General features: G+C 35.0%; 1 protein-coding gene across 1 annotated transcript in view; it reads left to right on the top strand.

Annotated features, from left to right (window-relative positions):
* Grm7 (glutamate metabotropic receptor 7) overlaps positions 1–13,299 on the top strand; it is a 353,565-nt gene that overhangs the window by 32,383 nt on the left and 307,883 nt on the right. The gene's annotated exons all lie outside the window — the stretch shown is intronic.

Genomic DNA, 13,299 nt, shown 5'->3' with positions numbered 1-13,299 from the left:
TTTAAATTTTTCACAGTTACCTTTGGTACAAACTACATACTTAGAATTGTTAAATGGTTAGGTTTGACTGATAAATATCATTTTTAGCTGTATATTATCTACATTTTTTGTTGCTATGACAGAATATCTGATAGGATCAGTTTTGTAGATAAAAGTCTTTCAGATGATCATTTCAGAAGAATTTCAATTTATCATGATGGAGTAGATAGGAAATAGCATCTGGATCCCTGGCTATGGGAGTTCCTTTTTCTCATGGCAGTAGATAGGATTAAGAAAGAACAGACCAAAACCAGAATCAATTATAATCTTCAAAGAATTTCCCTAGTGATCTACTTTAGACAGGGAGACTCCAAAGTATCTATAACACCATAAAAATAGCACCACCTTGTGAAGACCATGCTCATCTACCTATGGAGGTCATTTCAGAGTCAAATCATAACAAATAGCTCTGGAGAAATTAATAAACTACTTAGTGTATACAGCTCAGCATCCTAGCTCATTAGTATTTATTGAGTGACTGCTATACACTAAACACATTCTTGTTGTGAGTGAACAGCTCAGTCTACTGAAAAGGAATTTTTAAAGTGGCATAAACCGTAGACATCATAATTATCATGGAAGGATATTGGTCTGTTATTGTCAAGCGTGTAATTAGGAGGGATTTCCAAAAATCACAGAAAAGCAGAATTTAGCTTATCATATTCCATGCTTCCATATACCAGGAACTATCCTTAATATATGGTAAATATCTGTGGTGGGAATTTTGCATACTAAATGTGATTCCTGCAGTTAGATCATTTTCTAAAGGAGTATTCTCAGCAGATGGGGAATTGAAAAGGCAGGGGTTGGGATCATCCCCAAACTGGTTCTATTATTTGGATTATTGTAAACAATGAAAGGATATTTCCTTTAAAATATAGTTTTCAAGAAAGTGGTGTGAGCATTTAAACTAAATATTAGGCTCTTGGACCTGGGATCCTGTGTGACTACCCAAGGTCACATGCCCTTTAGGCCATGCTAAGTCAAAGCATTCTATAATCTAGTTTCTTATGTTCCATTTTTCCTATCTTAACTTTGTTTCCAATTGATGTGACAAAAAACCACTTAGGGCAGAAAGGGTTTATTTTAGCTCACAATTCTAGGTTATAGTCCATCATATTGGTTAGCTCACTGCAGTAAAGATTTGAGAGAACTAGTCACATTTCATCTGCATTCAGAAGATGGCAACAGATGCATGAATGCTGCACTGAGCTCTCTTCTTTTCATTTAGTCAAGGCTCAGTAAATGAAATAGTGCCATCCACATTCATCTCCATTGACAGAATTAATATAATACTCCACAGTGATGACCAAAGGCATGCACAATTGAGAACATCGCTCATCAAGACTCTCTTTGAAGGTCAGCCTATACTGTGCCAATATGGCAATTAAAACTATCTTTTTCAGTACTCTGGCTTTAGTTCTCTGCTTCACACTTACAGATTCTATATTGGCAAATTCAGATATGAATGTTTACCCAAGTTCCTTCCATCAACAGCCTGTGACCCCTTTGTATATATTTCCCCTTACAGATTTCGTGTTTTTCCTTAGTGTCAAGCACCATACACAGTTTTCTGAACTCTGGAACTACAGCTTCACACATAGAGCATATCCAAGGTGTCAGAATATTTAAACGTGTTATGACAGATGAATGGCTTAACAACGAAATAATGAGATTCAACAGATATCAAATAGTTATTTTATTATACTTTTATAGTTTTTCAATAAATATTTATCTACTTAATATTTTACAAATCAATTATTAGTAGTGTAGACTCTACAGTAAATAGACTAGTATTAAAACATGTCTATCATTACATTTTTAAAGATTTGTTTTATTTTTAATTATGTGTGTCTGTCTGTGATATGTATATATGTGAGTGCAGATGTTCTATAGTGTCCAGAAGAGGCCATGGTATCTCTTGGAGATAGAGTTTCAGGGGTTTGAGAACAACCTGATGTATGTGAACTCTGTGATTTTGAAAGCTTAGTATGTTCTTATAACTATGGAGCAATCTTGCAGTCTGTAATGTCTGTATATTAAACATGGGGATTGTGGAAATAAGCTTCCTAATAGAACTCTAATTTATTTATCTAAGAATAGGCATAGTAGTTACATAGTACTGAAAACATTGTACAAAACAATAAAAATTATTTTTGTATATCCATGTCAGTCATGAAATGTGAAATCACCATCCAGTGCTACAAATGTGTTCTTCTCTAGTAATATGATAATCACTCTTATATGAGTTGGCACATATTCATTTCCCAAATAGTCATAACATTCATAGCTAACTCATAGGTAGTTGGTAAAAATTATAATAATGCCTTTGATACCTTTAGACCAATCTAATCATTTAAAATATTTTCAGTAAAGAGTGGTCAGAATGGCCTTTATTGTGGTTATTGGTATTTTCTTACCTAACAACAAATACTGAAAATGTCTCTGAGACAGGAAGTATGTAGCTTCTAAATGTAATGAAACTAATTACTCTATCATGCTATTTTCTGATTATATCCAATACATACTTGGTATTTCTGTGACAAAGCCACGTACACCAATTCAAATGGAAATGTATTTCCTCTGGATAATATCACTGACCTGTGGAGTAATCAGACATAGACACACCCTGTACCTGTGGTTTTGCCTGACAGCAAACTCTTGTCTGGCACTCTGTGTGCTCTACAGAAGAAATGGATCTTGTCAATAGGACTTTAAACAATACTGTCCATATTTTGTTGTAGGAAATATTATATCTAAAGGAAGACCTTATTGTTAAATATTACCATATGGTTTGGACACCAAAGCCATTGCATGACTCACTGAAGCATTGCAAATTATCCCTAACAAAAGATTCCTGTTGAAAGCAAAGCTAGGATGTCTTCTTCTGAACTAAGGGGCTGTACACAAAGTTTGATCACTCTCAACACAAAATTCTGAGTGAAATTTTTCCTTATTCAACATCATATCTTAAGTATTTGAAGGTCTTTGCTTTCCAACATGAACTGATTGACAAATAACTATTGGTTTCTCCCTATGAATACATGTATCAATTCCTCTATAGAACTTAGGACCTCTCTCCTAGCCAAAAAAATAAATGCCTTTGTCTTGCTTCTTGACAGTCTCCTTGAGAGCAAGATCTGTATGTGATCCTCTTTCATTGTTACCTGCAGTTCTGTAGATTCAAATACAAACATGCAGTGAATGTTCTAAGACAAAATGGAGTGGTGGATTTACTCTAAGAAAGGGATATCTTATAGATCCAAGAGCAAGGAACATATCAGGGTCTTGGAAATTAGCTAAATTCCCAAACTAAGATTCTTTGCACCATCCATCTCTCTTGTTCTTTGATATCTACTTGATCTATTCTTCTCACCTGAAGCAAATGTCTTCTTCCAAGGCCATGAGGCTGCAATTTGGTCTTAAGTTTAGAATCCAAGAGTAAAAATCAAGCAATGTTGGTTGACCTGAACTTTGTTACTGCTAAATTCAACTTACCAGGCAAGGAGAATTTTTGGGGGTCAGGTGTTCACACAATGCCAGTCATTCTGCTGCATCTATTCAAAACTAGACAACAAAAGAGAAAAATGACTATTAAATATAATTTGGATAAAAGAGGCAAAGTCATGAATTAAGGACAGTTTACGTTTTACAAAACTCATACAAAACTTCTCAAAAATATATGAGTAACTCAGGTTGGAGAAAATGAAATGATGCAAATTTTCTCCCTAAAATTAGGATCTTTTAAGTGAAGATATTTTTATTTACAAGGACATTCACTTGCCAATTGATTTTATGTTTCCAAAAAATGTATCTTTGTCAACAACCCAAACATACACTGAGAAATAATAACATCCAAACTAGAGCTCTTTAGGACCTACCACTACATCAAGATTTTAAAACTAGAGAAAGGGTGGTGAATTCTGGTCAAAGCTAACAATATCCCTATGTGGGTATAAGTTTGATACTTTAAGGAATGATAAAGTATTATTCCTGCATGTCCAGTAATCAGTTTTTCCTTTCTTTTAAAACGTGTTTAATCTTTGAAATTTTCATACATCTATATAGTCTGTCTTGATGATATCTAGCCCCCATTTTAGTTGGAATACTCTCCCTTCTAACTTCATATCCCTTTAAAAAATAATCCAGTTAGTTAGTTAATCCCATATGGCCATGGATGTTATATCATCCACTAGGCATGATTAACCTACTGGTAGTCACACCTTCAAAGAAAATTAACTCTCCATCTTCCAACAACAATCAACTACGCAATGACCTGGTAAAAGCTTAGGAATCCCATTAGCTTCTCCGATGGAAATTTTAATTGGTTTCAGCTAGTGAACTCTTTTGCAGAAAAGCTGTGTATCACTTTCTTAGCCATAAACTTTGAACACACAATATCAAGTTTGAATTCTCTTCCAGGGAACAGGGCTCAAGTAAAATAGAACAGTTTGTTATTCCCATAAACACTCTTGCAGGTATTGCATCAGTGAACACATCTGCCTGGTGAGTCAATATTGTATCACACAGAATCCAGTAATGGGTAAGATTGTCAGCGTCTTTTTTTCTCCAGCATTAAGAATGTTATCTATCTATCTGTATTCCCTCTGAACACCCACACTCCAGTGTCATTCCCTTCCCCACATCCTGCCTTTCTGTGTTTATAACCCCTGTGTGAATGAATTACGATTTGAGAAAAAATAAATTATATATATATAAAAAAGAATGTTATTTATCAGGGAGAGGGTTTCCTGGTCAGTTCAAGAATGATTTCCTTATGTTCTGAAACAAGTGTTTGGTCTTCAGCAATAAAGTATTAGATCTATTTGTAATGGGCCATTAAAAACAATGATAATAGCCTATATGTTGTACCAAAAATTGTTACAATAAATGGTTATGCATTTGTGACTAGTGTTACTATGCTTTCTTTTTTCATCAATTTCCTTATTTTTATATGTTCACATGACATGCCCCTTTTTTGTTTTACAATGTTATTGTTTTCCTCACTCAACTTTTAGGCAGGGAAATCATCTGTGATCAGAAAGAAAATGAAATATAATTTTGGACAAACCCCCTTGGGTTGTTATAGATGTTTGATTATATAAGTTTAGATGTTCAGCTTAGCAAAAACTTTTAGCTGCTGAGACATTTTTAGAGCAGAGTACAAAATGAAGATGGTAACCAGGCAACATGGTTCTTGTACAGTTATTAAAAATAAAATGTGTAGCTTCCACCATGTAGAAAAATACTCTGGCTTTTGATGTGTTGTTTTTTTCTTTCCCTTGGAAGTATGAGCATATCCTATATGCTCAAATGATAAATAATTTTCCATTTAAAAATTATTATCTTGTTAGTATATTTTTGTTAGAGAATTTTACACAGGTAAATCAGTCATGATAATCTGATATGATTCGTTAAAAATGTGTTCAAAGATTTTTGCATAAAAATTATTTAAGTATTCACATAATCTGTCATACAAAAAAATTAATGCTTGGTCATTAAGATGACATCTGGCTTGAACAAACATGTATTTTTTTCCAAATACCAAAGTATTAATGATTAAAATTTTGGCGAATTTTCATATCACAAACAACATTTAAAAAATAACCAAAACACTACATCAAAATGCATTTAACCATGACAGACATTCTTTATCCATGTTCACTACTTGATATTTTTATCATGAAAATACATATATGTATATAAATGATCATATGCTCAGATTAGAAAACTTTGTCTTCTGCATTTCTGGTAGACTGTGTATATCTTCCAGGACTATGTATAAAAAATGTTTGAGTGGCTTACATTTTGTAATCTTCTAAAGGACGGTGTGTCAAGTCGACCTAAGTACCCATAGTACCTGAGAAGTGAAAGGCTGGTGCCTTGAACCACCAGTAGATGCTCCAATTTGGTTGATGTGGCTTATAGTCAAGGTGAATAATTTTCTACACAGGCCACATATTGCTTTAGGGTATGTCCATGCATATGAACTTCTGTTCTAGACAGATGTTCTCCATGCAGATCAGGGGATTAAGAAGGACCCTAGACAAACTGTGGTTTGCAGGTTGTTGAAAGGCTGTCCTAAGAGAGGCATACAGAAATAATGGGTCTTAATAAACATTCCTTTGAATATCCAAAGGCCACTCTTTTTGGAAGACAGATCTTACTTCAGAGGTACCCTGTGAGACTCCTGGTAGTTACCATTGATAAAAAATATCACCTAGGTCTTTCATTGAGCAAACTTCCCGTCTGGAAACTTACTGTCAAATTTTTTTCTTTCTGGACATTAGAAAAATGATAGCAGCTAACATGAGATGCTCAAGTTCCAGATATAGAAAATAGTGGTAGATGCCTGATTCTATTATTATTATTATTATTATTATTATTATTATTATGCATGTGTTGTGAGAGGTTTCTGTGTAGGTTTGTGCATACAAGTTCAAGAAAGAATCTTGAGGCATCCCTGGAGTTGGGGTTTTTAGACAGTTGTGTACCACCCATTGAATGTGTTAAGATTTTAGCATATAAAAGTAATATGTGCTCTTAACCATTGAACTGTCTCTCCAACCCCAAATTCCTGAATATTTAACACTGCCTGTTCATTTCTTTCTATGAAAAGGATTTTACTTTAGTCCTCTTAAGTCAATCTTGTTGTCAGAAATGTTGAGACATGACAGCCACTTCTACAATTTGCATAATCAAGTGTAGCCTTGAGTTGGAGGTGTACCACTGGAAGTCTCCATACTATTCTTCCAGAAATCCTCTCTTTTGCTCAGTAGTCACAACCATAAATTATTCTAAGCTCCTCTGAGTCCTATAGTAGATAAAATATCTTTGTAATATAAAAAAGAATAATCCAAGCCACTAATGAATAAACAATTTTTGTGGCATACACTATTGTTCTTAGTTTTCTGAAAGATAGTCGTGACTACCAATCATATTTATGCCAGGAAGATAGTAAATAGACTATACTAGGTAAAAATACTATGTGCTTTATCTTATGATTTTTCAAGAGTTGTTAGTATACTAAAGTTCATGAATTCAGAAAAAAATGTGATTACACAAAATTCACCCAAGAAAAGCATTTAAAGTGATGCTTTGGGCATAGTAAATTACCTTAACTGTATTATTATTTATTTAAATTTCATATTTGGCTATACCATTTGCAAATAGTAAGTTTGTAACACTAGTTTATTGGAAACATAAATTCTTACCAAGAATGGCTCATTGATTTTTATATTAAATTTAGTTTCCTAAAGACTTAAACTGCAAAGGAGCTAGAGACCTCAGTATAAACCCTGATTTTCAGGATTAATTATTCATGTCTGCTATGCTAATGGAAGGCAGTGGCATGAATATATTTATTATGCTCACTTCATATACATTCATGAATTATTAATAGATTATACCTGTGAAATATTTGCACAGAAACCTAAATTACCTTGTCATAGAGAATAACCATTTTACAAAGTTTTAATACTTAAAGAAACCTGAACATGGAATCTACCAGTAATGTTGTAAAAGATATACCCATACATAGACCTCCCTCCCTTTCTCTCCTGTCCCTATATGTGTTTGTCTCATGTAAAGAATCAATAAATACATTAAAAAGAGTAAAGAAATAAAAGTCTATCATTTATAACAATGAATCAGAGGCCATTATGTTAGTTGAAGTAAACCAAACAGTAATTTCATCATGCATGTATTATTAAAATGTTATTATTTTGCTAAATGAAATGAGAATGGTGATCACCTCACTAGAGACTAGGAGTGGAGGTATTTTCTAGAATAATGTTGTATATCTCACTTTCTCTGACTCATTCATAAACATTTCCCATGGGATTTTTTGTTTCATTATGGAATAATTTCCATCACAATAACTCTTACTTGTTTGCTTAAAAATAATGGCAGCTTGCCACTGATCTCATTAGTAGACATAGAGAATTTCTAGGTGCATCTCTGTCTAGCTTTATTCTATGAGGTCAGCCAAAATGATTTGTATTTGTTTAACTTAATTTACTTTAATAACATTTTGCAGAAATGCAAATGAGAAAGACAGGGATGAGTAGGGTAAAAATGATGGCTTGTAGGCCTGAAAGTCAAGACAGGAATATGCAGACATGAGTGGAAACAAGAAGAAAATCATGACAATGAAACTCCACAGATCACCTGAGTCATAGATGAAAGAGAGCCCTATTCCCACAAGTTCTTACAATCATGTGACTAATAGTCCTCTTCTGACAGCTCCCAAATCACTAACTTTCATTCATAGTTACCTACCTGAGGTTAACCAATATATTTTCTGTGTTAGTTATTATTTAATTCCTGAGATAGAATGAGATGACATCACTAACCTCCAGCCAGTTGATGATTGTTAGATGATTATCAGAAGGATTCTGTTTCCCTACAGATGTGAAATACTACATTTATTCTCTAGTACATTCTACCCCCATGCCTATCTATGATTCTTTGGTCATGTTTTAGTGGTCTCATTTCCTCTGTGCCAGATCTTCTCGTTTATTTTTTTTCTCATAGGAAATTTAGAATTGCTTTATCGTGGGATTTTTGATATGCTTATCTCACCTCTTCCATCCCCCAATGAATCATACTCACTTTCCCTTTTTTCTCAGAACATTATGGCTCTTGGATATTTTTCCACATTAACTGTAAGGCAACTGGTCTAGCTATCAAAGAGAATGTTACCATTGTTAGTCATGTAAGGTACAAATTATCTTGGAGAGACTTGTCAGGGAAGAACTGAACCCTCCTGATATTGACCAGATTAAATGATAAGATACCATGAGCATTTATGTGCAATATTTTGTGTTTGTTTGCTTGTATAGCTATTTCAACTCTGGTTATATAATCCATCTTGTAATGAGTTGTTATCTGAGTGTATAAATATGGATGACTTTCCTGAGTTATATCCTGCTGCTTCCTAAGTTACTTATGTTTTCACTGGTTTAATCAAAGATGTTATTCAAGGCATTGGACTTGGTCTTTTTCATTGCAGCAAAGCTTAGACAAGGCTCAGGATTCAACATAAGTGCATTGAAAAAAAGGAGAGATGCACCTTTAATGGTAGAATGCTCCATATCTGTATTCTAAAATGCCAGACTTGTGTTCTGATTTTCCAGAGGATTTGAGTTTCATTGCTAGACTCATATGGAAGCTTACAATGTCTATAATCTAGTGCTCAAAGATCTGACATCCCTTTTCTGGTCTCATGCATATGGTATGAAAATATACACATAGGCAAAGTACCATAAACATAAAATAAAATAATAAACTCTTTAAAAATAATAATTATTATACAGTTATTCCCTGCCATTGAGAAATCAGCAGCAAGACTGATGTCACAATAACCATGTATACCCTCTTCATTATGAGTGTCTTTTTCCTTCTAATTCAAGTAGTACTGTATCTCTGGTGATTCTCATTCTATATCACTTTCATTGCTCTCCTCCCAACTTGTGTTTCTCTGTGCTGTGGGTCAGTCCCACCCTTACCACAAAGCCAAAGTCCCACTCCTCTTTTGTATTTCCCTTTCTTCTGTTTATTGAATGTTCCATGCACTGTTCCCCAGATCTTGTGTACTCAGATGAAGGAGAGCACATTCTTTAACCACTAGCACCTGTTTCTTGAGCTGGAAGCAATATGGGAAGCATTGCAGAGAGCCCTTGTCCTTCAGCTGTAAAGTCAGAAGCTCTGGTGCTGCTTGCCACCGGCTCTGATGAGTATATTCCTCTGACCTGCAATGCATTTCTTAGAATTGAGTAGCAACTCTAGCAGTCTTGGCTGCTGCATATTTCAGATGTTTTAGATAGCAGGTAAAGCTGCCTTCTGGCCTGTGACCTGCTAATGACATCCTGACAGCATTCCTCATAGCACCCTTTAGGGAGATCTTCCTTCCCATTTCAGCCAGAAGGACCTTTTCATAATCATGATTCCCAGGATGAATCATGCTTCTGTTGAGTACACTCCATAATCTCAGGAGATACATGAGGCCATCACCTCATTTCAAAGAGGAGAGAACCTGGGAAGAACAGTATGTAATGCCTGTTGAAACATTGTTCCTTCTCCCTTCCATTTAGAATTAACTTCACATATGATGGCAGTTGTGCTTCACATATACCAGTGGGACACTGCTTCAGAGTAGTCCAGAAAGAAATTTAGGAAATTAAATTTATCAGTTCAACCAAAGGCGAAAGTTCACACTAAGAATTCTATCTATTTTGTATAAAAGTATAATAGTTTTCCTTTAATAAAACTTTGATTCTGTTTCCTTTGATTCAAAACTGTGGGATTTGGTGCCTTGGGTTATATTTCAACACTCTGGTAATGGTCTTAATTGTACTAATATATATGTTCAGATAATGTTTCTTCTGAAATTTAATAGAGATGTGGAAAAGACTTATTTTACACACACACAAAAGAGAAAAAGGTAGGTAGGCAAAGAATGGTTATTAGTTATTTTAGTATGTGATACTATCCCTACCTTTCTTCCCCAACTGGGTCACTAAGCCTCTTTTATGGTGAGCCCTGGTACATAGAATCTTGAGGCTGCTAAAATTATAATGATAGACTATGGGTAGGGACTTGAATGCTTAAGGAGAAGGGAGACCTTGGCCTTCATCCATGTCAGAAGCATGTTATCTACCTGTAAGGAGCTATAAAGTACACTTTACTGAAAGGGCTTCTAAGAGTACTGTCAGGAACTGTAAACATACAACTGTAACAGGATTCTTTGAAGTCATGAAGATCTTGTGTGTGTGTGTGGTTAGGTTCCTTCTCTCTGAATGGAAGTGAGTACAGGGAACTACCAACAATCCATTTGTCTTCTCTCATGATGCCAGTAAAATGTGGAACTAAGTTGCCAGGTCCTGTAAGGAAATCTGACTTGTGCAAACAAAAGCAAGGCTACAAGAATGGCCTTCGTGGATGACACCATTTGATCTCTGCCTGTGCCTCTTGGGTTCTGTGAGAAGACATGTTTTCTGAACCTGGGTTACCCCAGCACTATCAGACCACAGAAGCATGTAGCAGGTTGCCTTAGTTCCTCATTTTATCACCAGACCACATAATTGTTTTTCTTCTCATTTTTGAACTACCAGTTTCCTCTATAGCATAAATTGTTTCATAATGGGGCATCTTCTAGAAAGAGAGAGAAATTGACATGCTTTGTGAATAATAGCAAACTCCATTGGACTTTTCTAGATCTTTGGTGGGTGTGCAAAATCTCCTGAACATAAGAAAGAAAATAAATACCCAGATTTCCCCTTCTTCAATTTGTCTGGTCTCCATTTTCATGGTCAGGTGAACAAATGATTATGACAACAAAATATAAGCCTACCTTATAGCATATGTAAGTTATCGATGTTTAAAACTAAGCACCCTACCAAAGGAACTGTAATTTGAGGCTACAGATCAGTAGCTTCCAAATTGTTCATAGTCACTGGAGTTTTGTCTATGCCCGCAGCTGCTTTCTGGGAATTCTCACTCAGTGTCCTCAAATGTATTTGGAGAGTTATAGGAAGAAGAAAATCAGATCACCTTACTTCTTGTATTATTGTTTCATGTTTTGTTTAGTCTAATAAAACATATGAGCATAAAAAAACAAAAAACAAAAAAAAAAAAACTAAGCACCCTACTATCAAATTCTTCTAGATCTTCATTTCTGACTTTGAAGTATAGTTCTGAATTGTAGCTGCTGCCTAAAGTTAATGTAACACTTAAGGAAAAATGTATGTAAAATGCTTTCTGTTTTTGTCATCGTAACCACTGACACATCTTTTATGGCATATGGAAGAACTGAATATTTTAAGTATGTGGTGGTAGGTCCATCTTTGCCTATGATTCTTGGTCTTAAACTTTCTAAGTTTCTAGATTCTTTCCACTACCACTGATGTCACTGTGTAGAGTGACAAAAGGGGATGGTGCCATCTTCATTTCTACAAATAGACAAAAGGGAGATCAGCAGTGCTAAGTGTAGATTTCCCTGGGTTTCTGTGATGTAGTGACATTAATGGAACTGGCATACAAACCTAGTCCTTGTGGTATTCTGATTCTGAGTCTGATCTTTCCTGGTGTTTGTTTGTTTGTTTGTACTTTCTCATGAGACCTCATAGCTCCATTGCAGTATTTGTTTGAAGTATTCAATCCAGAAACAGCAGCCAGAGAATTGTGTGGTACTTGGGCTCTAATGTCTTTGCTAATGTAGATGTTCTAAGAGTAACTTCAAAGTGACATGTTTATTTACCTGGGCCTCTTTGGAATCAACTTATTTCCATTTTGACTAGTAAACCAATTCCATAATGGGACAAAACCAAAAGAAAAGCCTTGAAATGTTATTCACTAACCAGTAGCTGAAATAGTCAAGTATGAAGACTAGACCATAATGGTTGACTTTTGGCAGGTTACAATTTTTTCTCAGCTTATGCTTTCTTTAATACCAGGAAAGAATTGAAACACCTGTTACTATTGGAAGATGAAAAAAAATTAGTATATTAATAAGTTCTCTTAATGCCACAACAACATACTTGACCAAAGCAAGTTAAAGAAGAAAAGGTTCATGGGAGCTCATAGTTGAATACAGCCCATTATGTATACAAGGAGGTTTTTAGGGAGGCATCTGGTCATAATGCATCCACAGAGACAGAGGACAATGAATGCTAGTGCTCAGCTTGCTTTATTCTTTATATTCTGCCTATAACTCTGGTCTAAGGAATGGTCCTGCCCACAGTTAAGATGAGTCTTCCTACCTCAACTAATCTAATAAGACAATTCTCTTTGGGATGCTCAGAGATTTATCGCCTTCATGAGTCAACACCCTCAGGTTGATAGCATTAATCATCACAACTAAAGACATTTGTCCGTGGCTTAGCTTACTAGAAATGCAAAGCTGTTTTTTGCTTATATCATTCCTTGGGTCTTCAGTGAAAATGGTGCTTATAGATCTCCCTTGCTTATCGAATTAGAGATCTTCCTACAGTTTAACCAAATATTTGTGCATATATGTATTCATATATACAAGTAATAATATATATAACATGTTTATATACATAAATCCGTGTGTATGTGTGTATGCATATATATGTGTGTGTGCGTGCATGTGTGTGTGCATGCATCTGTGCATGTGTGTGTCTGTGTGTGTTTGTGTGTGTACATAATAAATCTTCTACCCTACAGCCTACCCCAGGTTACTTTTTTTCTTTCTCCATTTGGTAGCAGTGATCTTCATGATTTCTAACCTTCTCATTT

The sequence above is a fragment of the Grammomys surdaster genome, unplaced genomic scaffold (assembly GCF_004785775.1).
Source record: "Grammomys surdaster isolate TR1022 unplaced genomic scaffold, NIH_TR_1.0 125756, whole genome shotgun sequence".
Lineage (NCBI taxonomy): Eukaryota > Metazoa > Chordata > Mammalia > Rodentia > Muridae > Grammomys > Grammomys surdaster.
This window is presented reverse-complemented; position numbering and strand designations above follow the sequence as displayed.